The sequence below is a fragment of the Leptidea sinapis genome, chromosome 32 (genome assembly GCF_905404315.1).
Source record: "Leptidea sinapis chromosome 32, ilLepSina1.1, whole genome shotgun sequence".
NCBI classification, from domain to species: Eukaryota; Metazoa; Arthropoda; class Insecta; order Lepidoptera; family Pieridae; genus Leptidea; species Leptidea sinapis.
The window spans coordinates 9,144,733-9,150,924 of NC_066296.1; the positions used below are offsets into that span (position 1 = coordinate 9,144,733).

General features: G+C 45.3%; 1 protein-coding gene across 3 annotated transcripts in view; it reads right to left on the reverse strand.

Moving 5' to 3' along the window:
* The window catches only part of LOC126974376 (delta-1-pyrroline-5-carboxylate synthase), a 649,376-nt gene that overhangs the window by 557,124 nt on the left and 86,060 nt on the right, over positions 1-6,192 (reverse strand). The window lies entirely within an intron of this gene.

Consider the following 6,192-nt stretch of genomic DNA (forward strand, 5'->3'; position numbering starts at 1 on the left):
AGTTGCGGTATATTCGGAGTATTATCGTATCGTTCCAAATGTGTCGTTGTCGATTTTGCGAGTAGACCTCCTGGTACGTTACATACATTCCAAGATTAAGTACTAATAAAATATTAAATAGCCTGCTATTACTAATCTCATTCTATACCGCCTTTATTATAAGACTTTGAAAGCCAGAACTTATTATAATCATCATAATATTATTTGCTTTGCCCTGTGCTGCCCCGGGGCGTAAAAAGAATAGGGTAGTCCCAGATCCAAGGGTGTCGTAAGAGGCGACTACGGGCTTTTTGAAAGTGGGAGAGTCACGCTGCTGTCTCATGACGTCAGCACAATCGGGCCAGACTCGTCCGGGTTACTTACCACACTCGCACAGAATACCGGCGTGAAGTAGCGGCCTAGTGCCGCTATGTTTCGCATAGGTTAGTGTCGAGGACCGGAGGCCATTCCCCCCCGTCCTTCCCTCCCTCCCCCCCCCCAACAAAATATGAGAGCATTGGTATTTAAAGAGAAATTACCCCAGGAGGGTACCGGCTCTTGTAGAGCCAGAGAATCCCTCCCCGAGCATTCGCGCTCGGGCTGCCCTTCGTATTCTGGGGAGGGCACAGTACCGTGTATGTCACAGGACAAACAGGGCAGCAACACCACGGCACCCCGCTCCACGCTTAATGTGGACTTTTGTAACATCCGGGGAATTCACTCCAACTTAAACGCCGTCCACCACCACCTTGAGACGTCGCAGCCGGCCTTGTGTTTCCTTACGGAGACGCAGATATCTCGACCTAGCGATACGTCATATTTAACGTACCCCGGGTACAAAATTGAGCATAATTTCATGCCTCATGCCGGGGTATGTGTGTACGTTAGGGAGGATATCTGCTGTCGCCGTCTCGGCAATTTTGAGGGTAGGGGCCTGTCTTCTCTCTGGCTCCGCGTAGATTTAGAGGACCGCGTCCGCATCTATGCGTGTGTCTACAGGTCCCATAGTGGTAACGCAGAAACGGTTCACCTCATGGGCTGCGTTCAAGCGGCATTTGATGACGTGCTTGCTCAGATCCCCTCCGCTGAAATCGTAGTCTTGGGTGATTTCAACGGGCACAATGCCGAATGGCTTGGATCACGTACCACAGACTACGCAGGGCGATCTGTGCATAATTTTGCATTGGCGTATGGTCTGTCCCAATTGGTTGAGTCGCCGACGCGGCTCCCGGATGTGGATAGCCACATGTCGTCCTTATTAGATCTTCTGCTGACTACACATCCCGATGGTTACCAGGTCTCTGTCGACGCCCCTCTCGGAACGTCCGACCATTGCCTGGTCAGGAGTGTAGTGCCTATCCGACGCCAACGTCGCAGACCACCAGCGACCTGCCGCGTTTGGCACTACAAGTCAGCAGATTGGGATAGGATGCGTTCCTTTTTTGCATCCTACCCTTGGGGCAGGGTTTGTTTCCCTTCGGATGATCCTAGTGCCTGCGCCGTTGCAGTAGCCGATGTGATACTGCAGGGCATGGCTATTTTTATACCAAGCTCTGTAGTACCGATCGGTGGCAGATCACAGCCCTGGTTCGATGCGTCAGTTAAAGCAGCATCTGACTGCAAAAAACAGGCGTATCGAACTTGGGTTGCGGCGCTGGGCTCAAAGGATCCGAACTGCAAAGTTCTGAAGAGGAAATATAACCGTGCCTCCAGATTTTTTAAGCGGCAAATCGCCCGTGCGAAATCGAAGCACGTCGTCAAAATTGGCGCGCAGCTTTCCAGTTACCCGACCGGAACACGCAAGTTCTGGTCGTTGTCGAAAGCTGCTCTTGGTAACTTCAACCAGCCGTCCATGCCGCCGTTGCACATGAGGAATGACACCCTGGCCCATACGGCAAAAGAGAAAGCCGATCTCCTGTGCACTCTTTTTGCCTCCAACTCGACTCTTGACGACAACGGAAAAACACCGCCGACCATCCCGCGGTGTCAGAGCTCCATGCCTGAAGTACAGTTCCGACAGAAAACTGTTAGGCGAGCTCTGTTTTCGTTGGACGTCAGGAAGTCGAGCGGGCCGGATGGCATTTCTCCAATCGTGCTTAGAACGTGTGCCCCTGAGTTGACGCCGGTGCTAACGCGTTTATTCCGGCACTCTTATTCAAAAGGCGTAGTCCCTGATTCATGGAAGTCAGCCCTTGTCCATCCGATCCCAAAAAAAGGAGACAGTTCGGATCCGGCAAACTACAGGCCTATTGCGATTACCTCCCTACTCTCCATAATCATGGAGAGCATAATTAACCGCCAGCTCTTGGTATACCTTGAGGGTCACCAGTTGATCAACGACCGGAAGTACGGCTTTCGCAATGGTCGGTCGACTGGCGATCTTCTGGTATACCTAACACATAGATGGGCGGCGGCTATTGAAAGCAAGGGGGAAGGCCTGGCAGTTGGTCTGGATATAGCGAAGGCCTTTGATCGTGTATGGCACAAGGCGCTCCTCGCAAAACTTCCATCATTTGGGCTTCCCGAGAGCTTATGCAAGTGGACCTCCAGCTTCCTCACTGGGCGCAGCATACAGGTCGTTATCGACGGTTATGGCTCGAATCCCAAGCCCGTGAACGCTGGAGTTCCCCAAGGCTGTGTGCTATCTCCCACGCTGTTTCTTCTGCATATCAATGATATGTTGGACACCGCCAACATGCATTGCTATGCAGACGACAGCACTGGTGATGCCGTATACACGGGCCATGCAGGTCTCTCTCGGGAAAACGTCGACCAGTGCCGGGAGAAACTTGTGTCTTCTATCGAGTCCTCTCTCGAGAAGGTCGCGGAATGGGGTAAGTTGAACCTTGTCCAATTTAACCCCCAGAAGACTCAAGTTTGCGCGTTTACCACTAAAAAAACCCCATTTGCCGTATCACTGCTCTTCGAGAACACTTCCCTTAAAGCCTCGCCTAGTATCGGAATACTGGGTCTCGAAATCTCGAGCAATTGCCAATTCCGTGGCCATCTGGAGGGCAAAGCCAAACTGGCTTCAAAGAAACTGGGCGTCATAAATAGAGCACGGCAATACTTCAAGCCGGCCCACATTCTAGCGCTCTACAAAGCGCAGGTCCGGCCTCACATGGAGTATTGCTGTCATCTCTGGTCTGGCGCACCCCAGTATCAGCTCGATCCATTTGACCGCGTGCAACGCAGAGCAGCTCGAATTGTCGGGAACCCAGTACTCTGTGAACGGCTGGATCATTTGGCGTTGCGTAGAGACGTCGCTTCATTGTGTGTTTTCTACCGCATCTATCACGGGGAGTGTTCCGAAGAGCTGTTCAACCTGATTCCTGCCGCCGAATTCCACCTTCGCACGACACGCCACAAGTTAGGATTTCATCCCCACCATCTGGATGTGTAGCGGTCCTCCACAGTGCGGTTTTCAAGGAGCTTTCTTCCTCGTACCACGAAGCTGTGGAATGAGCTTCCGTGTGCGGTGTTTCCGGGACGATACGACATGGGTACCTTCAAGAAAAGCGCGTACACCTTCCTTAAAGGCCGGCAACGCTCTTGTGATTCCTCTGGTGTTGCAGGAAAGTGTGGGCGGCGGTGATCACTTAACACCAGGTGACCCGTACGCTCGTCCTCCTATTCCATAAAAAAAAAAAAAAAAATTAAGAAAGACGCTCACTAACTAACAAGAAAACTCAAGTTCCGCAATCAAGCGGTTACGAACGCTATGTATTGCCTACGGTTTACGATTACGATGTACTGCCTACGATTTTACTTCTGGTTGATTAATCTATGACACATACTATTTGTCCTTGTCGCGCTGCAGTTGTCATCATATTCTCTATCTTGCTCGAACCACCACGTTAATAATTCGAGATTTATTTGTAAATAAGAAATAAAATCGTGATAAACTACAAATACGACGTTCTTTTATATAATTTCGTATGGTATGAAATACCTTCACTCTTATATATCTTGCAAACATAGTTTTTACATTTTCTTAACACACACGTTGGCATTTTAGATTATTAATGTCACGCCACGAATACGTTCCGATTAGCTCGCTGCCGACTAAATGAAATTACGACAATTGTCTGAATTTGTCTGCAACATTTTGCGCGCGCTAGTGCGATATCTACCTCTTTATTGTATATAATACAGGGTGGACCAAAAGTCCGTTTATAATTGGAATGATGATTAAAAAAAAACTAATTATAGTAGATCATAATTGTTTATTGTTTTCGATAGTAAACAAAAGGGGGATTTATTTCTTGAAAATCACATCATCCATATGCAATCCTTCATTATTCTGGCATTGCTGCAATCTAGAGCGGAAATTTTCGATGACAGCTTTACATGTTTCTGTTTAGATGTTTTGGATTTCTGTGCGAATACGATCCTTTAATTCGTCGAGAGTTACTGGGTTGGTTGGCTGGAATGCAGGGGTTTTTGATCACCATGACATAGTGTCACTAACAATAACGACAATTTTGTTTATTAACATGCCCATTTAGGTGGAAGTGTGCCTCGTTGAGGAAAAAATATTTGTAAGTGGCATGGTCCTGAGGCCTTAATTCCTGCACCATTTGGATTTTATAGGAATGTAGACTTAAATCTTTCTTGAAAATGCGGTTTAATACATCATTATCTTGGCACGTTAAGGACAGCAGACCGCTTTCGAGTTGAAAGTCCAGGTTGGTCACGAACAGACGATTTTACTCGCTCCACGTTTTCGGGGTCCCTCGACGTTCTAGGCCGGCCAGATCGAGGTAAATCCATTGTTGAACCCGTCTTCTCAAACTTGAGCACCCATTTTTTAATTAACACACCTGATGGAGCTTGATTTTTGTATCGTATCTTGTAATGATTGCAAAACTTTCGTTGAGCTAAGGTCGCAGAATCGTTGTTTCGATAGTATTCGCGTACACAAAACGCACGTTGACTACCGCTGAACAACGCCATGCTACTAAATTTCCATTGGCCGCTCTTGCAATGCGTAACCCCTCCATCCCCCTCCGCCACCGCTGCTAGACGCGGCAACCGATTCAAATGTTAACGGACTTTTGGACCATCCTGTATCATTGAAATCCTGTATCATGAATGCCAAAATGCCGAGATACCTGAGATTGATTACTTCCCGCTTGTAACATCCCTACAGCTCTTTGCATTTCATTTGTCGTCAAATGACGTCGCTCCATGACGTAAAGAATATCTAACAATTCAATTTTGTCGCTAACTCTATTTAAATGGTTGGTAAAATTATAATATCGAGACTAAACGTAGCAATTACAACGCACTTATATTCAAACAAACCCTTTCATTTAATTTTATGAGAAAAACAAAACATAATCGATTTTTTTTTACAACCAGCCAGTATGTCATCAATAACAAAAAAGTTTACACACCTATGCACTTTGAGTGAATAAAGACTTAGAAATTAATTAATATAAATGGTAAATTTGTAATATCATGCATGTTGCTTAAACTTTTTTGATGTATGTATAAACATGTGTGCTTTGTATTTATTAAATATTGATTTATCAATGTAGTTCATACAAATTTATATGAGCTATGCACATAATTAAATGTTTAATTTAATATGGAGATTATATTATATAGCGCATTTCACGCCAAATAGACAATTCTTAACCTAACCCATTATTTTATTTTATTAATATCTATATTTTTTTAATGTTATTATGATTAATTATTTTCTATTAACAATTTTTGTAGTTTCAGTTATGATAATTAATGATTCGATGATATAATTATAATGATGTAATCATGTAAGATCTACTTAAATGTAAAATATATGACATATTATAATATTTCGCCGGATAGTCGTAAAAAATGTAAATAAAATAAATATGCATGTACCTATACACACACACACACACACATTCGAGTCGGGGTAGGCAGAGACAATAGAATGCCATTTGCTTCTATCCTTACAAACCTCACGCGCTTCCTCTACATTCATTACTCTTTTCATACATGCTCGCCGGTTGCGGGTGCTTCGGACCTCTCCTTTTCTCAAAACGTCCCCAATTTCATCGACGAATGTTCTACGAGGACTCCCGCGACCGGCTTGCCCACACTTGCCTTATATATTTGATGCGTCATTCTTTCTTCACTCATTCGCTCCACGTGTCCAAACCATTTAAGCATTCAAGCTTAAATGGTTTGGATTAAATGGTACCTATATACATATTCATTAAG